Below are 11,180 nucleotides of genomic sequence, written 5' to 3' on the forward strand. Positions count from 1 at the left end.
TACAATGCAAACACGTATTTCTTCTGCACATCAGACCAATTATTTAAGACGCTAATGGCCTCAAATTGGTTCAAAAACTCATCTACGTCGTTGAATCCATTAAACCTTTGTGTCGACATACCATACATATTTTCTTCGTGCACTTTTCACTGGTATCAATTATAAAATAATATTAAATAAGTAGAAATATAAATTACGACCTTTTGTTACGCTTTCCTCTTCCTTGTAGGCTTGCTTTTATTTTTGTAGGCTAATTTTACTATATCTCTGGACTTCTCAAGGTTTTCACATTGGAATTCGTGTCTCCACCACTTGTACTGAGGGGTAACTCAGATTGCTTAGCGAGAGGTACTTCTAATAATATAAACCGGGATCATCTCAAGAACTTTGGTTTATTTCACCATTTTACATATCTTATACTTTCAGGTTACAATTCAATAATCTAATATGTCAAGATCTTCTGTTTTCTTATTTCAATCCTTAACATTCTAAATATAAAACTATAATCACTACCTATATTCAGCCAGCAATTCTACTCATAGAGTAGAGCCTAGTCTACAGTACTTCCCTTTGATGTATTTCATGTACCTCATGTACTGCGAAATGGACACGGTTGGCATTTAAGATGACGTTACGTATTTTCGATTCCCGCGTTTGACACATTATCTCTTTTGGCTTAAGACGGCACGAACAAAGACAATAACATGTTTATGTTTTCGACGTCGAAATGCATGAAATACATATAACGCCTGATTTATATATGTCAACATAACATGTTCCTTAGTTTCCATAGTCTAAATAGTCTAAGATAATACATTACTTGGTTGATAGGTTTGTCATGGTACGAAAATGAGTCACATTACAATAAGTTTACTTTATGCTTACATGGAGTAGGCACCTTTAGAAAGAGGAAGCAAACGCTTCGTGCGAATTCATGGTATATTAAAAATATAAAGATTTATCTGTTCGGGACTTCTAGTCGACCAAAGGACGAGTGGCGAATGGTACTAAATAATAAAAGTCCAGTGCACACTCTCTGAAATATATTCGACAGAAAACCGACAAGCAAGCCACTTTCTGCAATGGTCGAAATATTGAAGCTTCGATTCCACAAACTTCGCTGCACCGAGTCCAAGGCAGCTAAAAGGTGACAGCATTATTCCATACACGAGAAAACATATACTTGATAAAGATTTAATAACTATTCTGAAGTAAAGTAAAACTTTACTTTGAAAAGGGTATCTAGGTTTTGACAAGAATTATAACCAAGCATCGGAAGCTGCCACTAAAGTTGAGGTTGGATGAGTCCAAACCAAATAGTTTCATATAGTCACTTATTAGTATGGACACTGCTCGGAAAGTTGGAGTGAGGTGAAGGGTACTTCGTTTTCCAGAGAAAGGGCATGCCTGTGCAGTGGTGTCATTGAACCCAACCCTATTCGTGGCTCCATAATCGGAAATCTCTTTCAGGTACTGGTTCAATTATGTGACCAATGCATCTCGTTTACGCCGTATCTCTTAGCTGATAGCGCAGGCATCTGACTCATATCTCTCCGCCATTATACTTTCGTCTACATAACCAAATATACCATAAATATACCGAGCATCAACTACAAGTCGTTGATGAACAGCAAGAATAAAATAACCGAAAGGACATCCGAAGTATTATGTAGTGAAGCACAACACAAGTTGATGGACCTGTCCATGACAAAATCGCCTATTCATGTTCAGAGGTCCACGAAAATTTCGTAAGCAGCAAACTGTTTAACAGTTTAAGCTTTTATACACTATTAAAAGCCTTTAAAATTTATTAAGGGATTCGGCGAGCCATTCACAACATTTCTCAACAACCTCGCTCCATAAATGTGTTGCATACGCAAGAACGTCTCCTGTGGATCTATCACGATAAACATCTAATTTCGATCACTGAGAAGATCGTTCATTAGCTTTGATGTATCCAAGGAATCGTACAGAGTAGTCTTACAGAGTACCTGAGTGATTGCGACGGATCGTAATTAATATCATTTATTCCATCTTAATACAAATGTTACATTAATATTTCTAGTTAAGGATCAAAACTGGGCTTCGTCAATGGGTACTAACAAAAACACTAAGATTTGCAAGAGATTTTAACCTAAAAAACTATCCTAACCTAAAAAAAATCCCGCCCCGTATCGTGCCCGGCTGAAAAGTTCCCATTATACTGGCAGCATTTTACTGGAAGCAACGGCAATGGACACTTGCTAAACCAACCACGACCCAGAGCAGTGATCACAGCCCCTGTCTCTGAGTCGTACATCGGCTCCAAGCCAGGATTTTTAGCATATTTTAGTTTCGCGGCATTTTCAGCCGCAGAACCTGCCAACCGCGAAGTTTGTCTTTTAATGGTTTGACGTTGCAAACCGTCTGGCCCTTTACGTCTATACGACTCAGACCAGGGGGCTCGAGCACGCAAGAAACATTAGCCGACACCATCGCCTGTTGCATAATATCATTTATAGCGTGGTATCTGGGAATACGACCCGCACATCTTTGGCAACTTAAACCATGGTGTCCGTCCTCCATCACCATTGTGGCACACACACAGCGGTGCGGCTCACACACCTTGCTTCCCGAAACGCAATGCTACCGCGATCTTCAAAGAATTATCATCAAGCAAAGCATGTAACCACGCTCCCGACTCCGATCTAGCGACGGCTTTGAGGCGAGCCATATCGGCACCCGAAGCGCTCTTCAACAAAGAACTGTATATTTGTTTTCAGAGAATATCGTCCCAATTTCTCTGCAAACAAATATTGTCTGGGCGTTCGTCGCTCGGGCAAAGGCTTAACCACCTTGCAAAAGCCTCTGACTGGAATGGCATGCGAATTCCGCTGCCATCTTGAGCTAAAATGCGAGCAACGAGATCCGCAGAGCCATAAGAGGAAGCCAAGAATGCCACAAAGCCTACACCCTGCACTCGACGCACTCCAAGACCGCCATGCGTAACTACAGCTTCGTTATTTGATTGATCGCCATGTGAAGAAACTCTCATTGTGTTAGAATTTTTTTATTTTTATCCGTTCTGCGTATTCTTAATGGTTTGCCAGAAAACAAAAAAACAAAAAATAAAGATTTGTATTATTAATTATAACAAAACTAGAGGAGTAATTTTACAAAAAATAATTGAATATCATGATGGTGAAAATTCTGACATTCAATAAAACACTTAATTACAGTGGATAGCGACATCTCTAGCCAGGGCTGGTAGCTCTAAAGGTGCCTAACTGGGTGACGAAATACTTTCGTAGATTTTCTCATAGATGGCGCTACGGTCTAAAATTCGTTAAAAATCAGATACAAAGATCCGACAACATAAAAAAATAGTAATAATACAAGTACATAAAAAAATTCGTGAGGTTCGCTGGTTCGTTACGTGGCTTAGTTGGCATAGTATCTCGCACGGTTTGCTAGACGACGTCGGTTCCGACCAGCTCGAAGGTTTTTGTCTCTTGTATTGTAATAAATATTCATGGGCACATTTTTACAATAAAAAGGTTAACACCAAGTTGACAGTTTCGGAAATATGGCTCTAGTGCCTTTGAAAAGGACGGAACCTCATCACTACATGCTGCTTTTCAGGTTCAAGTATTATAACAAACTAGTGGAGTAATTTCACAAAAAATAATTGAATATCATGGTGGTGAAACATCCTGACATTCAATAAAACACTTAAAAAATAAAGATGTTTCTAATAATCAATTACTCGATAGTAATGTACTATTCTCACATATCAAGCTTAAGTTTCAGTAAGTTGATTTATATGCTAGTGTTGGAGCGGAGAGTGCAATAAAAGCCAAAACCGTGCCTCGAACTTTTAAGTTCGCGAGCTGCAAAAACATTAAAAGCCACTCCGTTGCAGTTTTTTGCCTGAAACGACTGATAATTCTATTTTGACGCTATCCGCGAGTGCTTTCATGAATATATTCAATATTCATGTGCGTGTGACATCAATAACTGAAAATTTTACGACCAAATTATTGGCAATATAATAACAAACAATTTGCCAAAAGATGTTGCTTTAGATCACATCACGGTCCTCAACAGTGACGAAACTGATCTGATGACCGAAAGCCGATACACCTCAATAAGGATTAGGAAGTATAAAGACATTAGAAGTTTAGGGACGTCAAAATCAAAGTTGAACTTTTGGAAAAGTTGAGGTATTCATAGTGTAGATATGTATTTAATACATGTATATTAAAGGTGTTTCTATAGAGACTAAAATATTCATACCTACTGGAGCAAATTCCTGTTTTCTCTTTTTTTTTATTAAAATTGTTCGTTTTCGGGTTGTTCTAATAAAATCCCTTCTTCATAGAAATACTCTGTAATATGAATTTAGATTTCAATATTAGATTGCTATAGTATACCTTTGCGCAAACTTCCTACTATTTGAAATGTCTATGGCAGATCGGTATCGAGTCATTTGTGCGGGAAGGAGCTTCGTCATTGCAAGCCCAAAAAAGGTCAAAAGCCACTTGAGCCCGCCGGAAGCGAGGTGTTCACTTATCGATCAAATTTATACAATACCTACCTAACGTCTAGCCCGATAAAAAAGAAATCGTTCATATATGAGAATATGAAAAGCTTTGATGTTTTAAGAAGATAGGAGTAATCATGGTAGATACGTTATATATGTGTTACATATTTAACGCATCTACCTTGATTACATCGGTTGATGATGTAATAAAATGGCGTTAGATACATTCGGAATAATTCTCAGGTTAGTTTAGATTATCTTTTTTTCACATAATTGATATATCTCATAGTATACTAAATCCTAGCTGTGTTTCATGGGTCAAATGATACCATTTGAGATACACTTTACCATTATTATCCATGAATAGGTAAATGTACACTTATACTAAAATATGTTGCTTTTGTGAAGGGACATCTATTGTCTATTTTTTAAAAGGCGCCACTATAATTACTTGAAAGTCCAGCTTCACCTTCCTATGTGAATAGTATTATCTTAAGATGCAGCAAAACTGTTTTTTTTTTTGGAATATCAATTGACAGGACGAAAAAGTCGTGCGCCTAATGGTGAACTACACGCCAGTCCAGAACAGTTGCAGAGCCACTTAGAGCTTAAAATCGCAAAGATCTGAGGGGCACTGCCAAACTGCCACTGCGCTCGTCACCCTGAGACATAAGTTGACAAATCTCATGTGCCTGTATTTTCACCAACTGTAACCGGAACTCCAGAATTTAAATTAGTAATTAAATAATATTTGGTGGTAATTAAATTTTTATTGAATTGATATTCAATTATTTTTTGTGAAAGTACTCCACTAGTGTCATAGATTTCTCATAGATGGCGTTACGACGAAGACACGACACAAGCACATAGAAAAATTCGTGAGGTCCGTTGGTTCGTTCCGTGCCTTAGTTGGTATAGCGTCTGGCACGGTATGCAAGAAGACGTCGGTTCGAATCCGACCGGATCGAAGGAATTTTTTCTGAGTGTTCGATCTTTGTATTAATAATTATAATACCAAAGGTAGTTTTAACCAATCCATGTCACTCCTTGTATATATATGTATACATATGTGTGTGTATATATATATATATATATATATATATATATATATATATATATATATATATATATATGACATGAGCGGAAAGCGGAAACGATATAGACAGCTATCTACTCATTTGGATCACCCTATTTCGGCCATTATTATTGATCACAACATACATTTAAGTAACAAAAGAGTGTGATGAGAAAATCTTCACAAAGCCTTTACCGATTTATTGAGCAAAATGAGTATGAACAGCAAACAATCGGTCTCATTATGCTCTATACGGACTCGGCGTCGTTGACGTAAACCAAATGCATTCAGCGAATTCCCTCGGAACGCGTCGCATCGATGCACCGCCGCCGCCGCCGCCGCCGCGGCAATGTGCGCATGAATTTACCATGTTTTCTCTCGAGATCCTGACATGAGGTTTATTTTTTGTACCAATTGGTGTATATTAGAACCTAAAAGAAATATACATTTGCAAATAATATGTATATATTGCGGCTAACAATGTTTATAATATATAAGGTTATGAGCGTCACAGGTTGCAGATAGGGAACATTTAGAAAAAAAATTAAGGTAGAGAAAGCTAGAAACACACCTAGGTAGGTAGGTAGGTCTTTAGTTTTTGCAATACAAAAACGCAATCAATAGCGTCGCATTAGCCTTACTACTTATTTATATTACACATATCATTGTATAATTAGAGAATTCCCTGTACTGTAGAACCAATTTAAAAAAATCATTTCCCAAATTGGTCCTACCGGGAATCGCGACCGGGACTTCCACATCCGGTACCCGCAGTGCAAACTGTTGGGTCACCGAGGTCGTCTTTCCTCACGTTAATCACGATCCCTATATTGTAGAACCCGAGGTAATACATACGATTTTTTTTATAATATCAAGTGACGAGACGAACAAGTCGTTTTCCTGATGGTAAGCTACACACCGGTACAACCGCTACAACAGTTGCAGTGCCACTCAGAGCTTTAAATCGCAAAGATCTGAAGGGCACTGCCACTGTGCCTGTCACCCTGAGACATAAGTTGACAAGTCTCTGTAATTGAAATTACATGGTGAAATTACAGGCACATGGCCATTGAATGATGTTCCTATGTAATTAGTAATTATATACTGTACTTCTGTATGTAGGGTATATGTAGGTGTATACGTATTATAAACAGTGTTTGTGTAACAAGTACTTGTGTTCACTATTATGCTAATATGATGCGTGTACGTTAAGTGACGACCTGATCAGTCTTGTAATACGTGTCTGTATTTCATGTTCACCTGACGATGAAACTCAGCCCGCTGTGTCCTTTTAATCTCAACATTGTGTCACCCACACGTCCCGTTACGCGTTCCGCTCATGTTGCATATATATCACGTCCATTGTGATTCCAATTAAGCTTAAAATAAAACGACGCTTTTCACACATTTCATGACGAACCGTTGATCTTGTGTGCAATCAGAAATTCATATAAATTTGCATGAAATACGTGGTCATGCCATGGCGAAGTAACGGGAAAGAATTTACATTTTTACACTCAGTAGAATTTGTCTACTTGAGTGGCCTTCCTTGGATTTCAATTTGCACATTTTACTAAGTTACTTGTAGAAATAACTAAAAGTCAATTTTTTTATAAACCTATTTTGTCCCTCAGCTGGGCAAAGGCTTCTCCCCTCCTTTCCCTTTGCTCACGATCTTGATCATGGTAAGTCAATTACATAATTTGAATAACGAAACTTCGGGGGTATATTGGTTTACATGTACATCAAAAAAATCAATCATTTATGTTTCAATAATGCCTATATGTAAAAATAAATACTATATAAGTACAAAACAGAAAAGTACGTAAACAATGCTTGTTAACTCGCTGGCCGCATATTAAATGCCTGGTAGTAGAGCACTGCGTAAAATATTACTTCCAAATTGTCTTCTTTAAGTATTATTTAAAAATGTTTTCAGTTCTAAAGAAAAGTTTCAGTGTTAAAGATTTTGTATTCTATTGAAAAAGGCCAAAGTCAGAATTATCAGGGCGGAACAAAACAAACAACCTTAGTGCCATTGAGAAAAATACACAAAATGCACAAAGCGTACTTTGTAGCTGATGTCAAGCGTCACACTAGCAAGATGGACAATAAATTAGTTACACTAATAACATGGTATATCGATATATAAGAATATGTTGACAAAAAGGTCAGACAGTGTTAAATAAAGAATGGCTCGAGCAGATTGGAAGTTGGTTTTTGTTGCACTGGTGTTGATTGGATTTGTGGCAGCACAGAATGCTACCACTCCGAAACCAGGAGCTGCTACAACTGCTGCTCCTTCTACAGCACTGGGAGTAAGTAACTTGGCTTAATAGTAACTCATGAAATTGACTAAAATAGGTTAAGTAATTACTTAAGACTTTTTCTCCATTTAGCGAACCATTTGCCGTAGAATCATATATTATTGTGATGACTAAACTTAACCTTTACATGTTTATACTAAAGTTATTACTACAAATTCGAGTACTTCTTTTGATAACAAGTAAGAATCAAAAAACAAACAATTCAACGTACATATCTTTACAGGTGTTCGGTGGTCTTCTGAAAGCGTGCACTGACGTGAGTATAATATTGTTCTGTAAACTTATTTTCTATAATCGACTTCGACTGTATGTTTTTTTTTGTGCATGTTACGCAATAATTTGTGAACCGATTTTTATGATTATTTTATGTTTAAGTCCAATTTAATTCCCATTTAAATTTGAAGAAATTATTCTACCTCTGAGCGTGGCAAACTAGGCGATTTTGAAGTCGGTTATTTTAGTACTCTGCACTTGGATTATTATTCACGCAATGCATGAAATGAAAGTTAATTTTTAGGATTTAATCATTGTTATAACACTTGGAACATAAGATTTAAACCAATGATTAAATCCCATTTTCCTTAAATTTTCTAGAAATAGTTCATCGCTTTTATATACGATGAATCACATAAACATAACTTCGTAAAAATTGGAAAATATATCTCATCGTAACGTAACGCAAATCTCAATTTACAGCATTCTTTTTCCTTATATTTTTACGATGTTACATATTAAGTTTTTGTAATCAAATGATGGGTCGTAATTTTTGATCCGTATAGTGAGATCTAGCTTCATGATTTAATATAACAAAAACAAAATTTGACCGATAATTACAGACTCTATCTTAGAAGATAGAGATTTTACCTACCTAATTGGAATTTACCTACATGTAATATTGTATTATTTTGTGTTTTCAGGTAAAATTAGGCTTTGCAAATGCCTTTCGAGACTTGCTTGGATAATGCAACCAATGGAATTCAAATATTTGTTAATATTATAAATTCAAAAATTGTTATGTCGTTATAATAAATTTATGTGTCAAGACTAACCGATTTTTTTTAAACAATGTTGATATTTTTTCCTGTAATTCCAAAATTGCTTTTAAGGTTTTTTTTATATAGTATCAAGTGACGCGACGAACATGTCGTGCGCCTGATGGAAAGCTACACACCTATCCATGACAATTGCAGTGTTACTCAGAGCTTTAAATCGCCAAGATCTGAGGGGCACTGCCACTGAGCACGTCGCCCTGAGACATGAGTTGACAAGTTCCATGTGCCTGTAATTTCACCAGCACCCTTACCCTTCAAAACCGGAACACAGTAATGCAGACATTACTGCTTGGTGGCAGTAATAGGTAAGGTGGCAGTACTTCCCTGAACAAACTCTTTCACAAGGAGCTCTACTGCTACTAAAATCCTACTAGGTCTTCTGTGTACTTTGATAATGTTATTGAAAAAATAAATACAAATAACCTTTTAAAATGCCTTGTATAATTTAAACGGATAGAGTTCGTAAATTGATAGTAACCTACTAGTAACGGGAGAGCCACTAGTGAATCTTCTTTCATCCAAGGCAGTACTGCCACTTACCTAGCAGTAATGTGAGCATTATTGCGATCCAGTTTTGAAGACTAAGGCCGCTGGTGAAATTACAGACACGTAGGACTGGCCAACTTATGTCTCAGAGTCACAGGCGCACTGGCAGTGTTCCTCGTATCTTTGCGATTTAAAGCTTTGAGTGACACTACAACCACTACGGACAGGCGTGTCGCTTAACACCAGGCGAGCGACTTGTTCGTCCAGTCATTTGGTATCAATATAATTGCAGTTTATTCAGAGGTATAAAGTACGTGAATGGAAGTAGAATCTACCAAAGTGGAACAGAGAAGAGTAGTTTTTAAGTAAGTAGTAGTATTTCTTGCATTATTTTCACTAAATATCAAAGGATGTGTCAAAATAAATGAATATAATTGGTTGGTGAAACTCAGCCCTAAATAAGCTACCTTTTGGTAAATATGGTAGAACATAGTACCAAGTATAATAGCAGACATTCATTAACGAATAAGCGATCTCAGTGAGAACTTAATTACCCCTATTTCTTGGTACGTAGATATAAATACACATGAACATATCTTATGAAATCCTATATACATGTAGATACCCAATTTTGTCCGCAATTAATTCAAATAAAACCCTCTGGAACCCTTAACATTTTTGTAAGCAAGGGCGACCTTCTGTTTAGTTATAGAGCATGAAAGGGTATTGCTTTTCAACTGACGGTATATAAAGAATACATGATTTAGTAAACACCGCAGTAACAGCTCCACATCATTACAGATGATTTGTAGAGAACGCTGTGGTATTTTAATAGATAATACACTGTTTGTCAGATCAAAGTTTTAGTGCCTCGATCGTACAATACTATTCATACATCAGTCATCATATATCAGTTTAACTATTCTTTGAATAAAAATATTTATCACAATGGCACATGTACACTGTGTATTCTCGGTAACGATGGCTCTCTTAGTTGTGGTGATATGTCAGGCTAACAAATCAAGCCCAGTCCCGGCTTCAGGAGGCGGCGGTACCGGTTCTCATAGCAAGGCTCCACCTAAAGAAGCTAGTAAACCAGGCGTAAGTAATTCCATACTTATCCTTGCCAAAAACGCTATTAAATAAGAAGTAAAGCAACCTTAAGAGCACACGTGACATATGGCCAGGCGCACTGAAGGATCACCTGCAGCCATGTCCTTTTATGTCCTTCAATTTGTTGTTGGCATCAGCGATGTAGCGTGGGGGGTGCAAAGGGGGCTATGGCCCCGGGCAGCACATCAGTGGGGGCGGCGACGAGTGCGTTCCAGCCCCAACTAGTCACAATTATATTTTTTTTACTTAAAATTAGAAAATAAATTCCATTAATTGAGAAAACGATATCTTTAACAATAAAAAGGTGACGACGGCAGGCGAACATAAAAATACAATCGAGTCGAGCCTGCCCGAATGAACTACTTTTGTAATCGTGAAAATAGAGGGGCAGTAAATTTAAGGTTGGCCCCGGGTGGAAAAAATCGACGCTTCCATAGATGCCACTGGTTGGCATCTATGGAAATCCATCAAATTTCGTCCAATCTTTATATAAGACTAGAGTTTGAATAATGCTGGCTTCAGCTATAATTTTATTATTGGTCTCTTTAAAACACACCTATGCTTTGCAATCGTGTCCAGAGGTTTATGATGCATTTTGCCTGCCT

At 37.2% G+C, this 11,180-nt stretch overlaps 1 long non-coding RNA gene across 1 annotated transcript; it reads left to right on the forward strand.

Moving 5' to 3' along the window:
• The first annotated feature begins 7,789 nt into the window (after nucleotides 1-7,789).
• LOC113235050 lies at nucleotides 7,790-8,971 on the forward strand. Its single transcript, XR_003310841.1, has 3 exons — nucleotides 7,790-7,915; nucleotides 8,148-8,180; nucleotides 8,842-8,971. It is a non-coding gene; the product is annotated as an uncharacterized LOC113235050 (long non-coding RNA).
• The last annotated feature ends 2,209 nt before the right edge of the window (nucleotides 8,972-11,180 follow it).

The sequence above is a fragment of the Hyposmocoma kahamanoa genome, unplaced genomic scaffold (assembly GCF_003589595.1).
Source record: "Hyposmocoma kahamanoa isolate Upper Pololo Valley unplaced genomic scaffold, ASM358959v1 87, whole genome shotgun sequence".
NCBI classification, from domain to species: Eukaryota; Metazoa; Arthropoda; class Insecta; order Lepidoptera; family Cosmopterigidae; genus Hyposmocoma; species Hyposmocoma kahamanoa.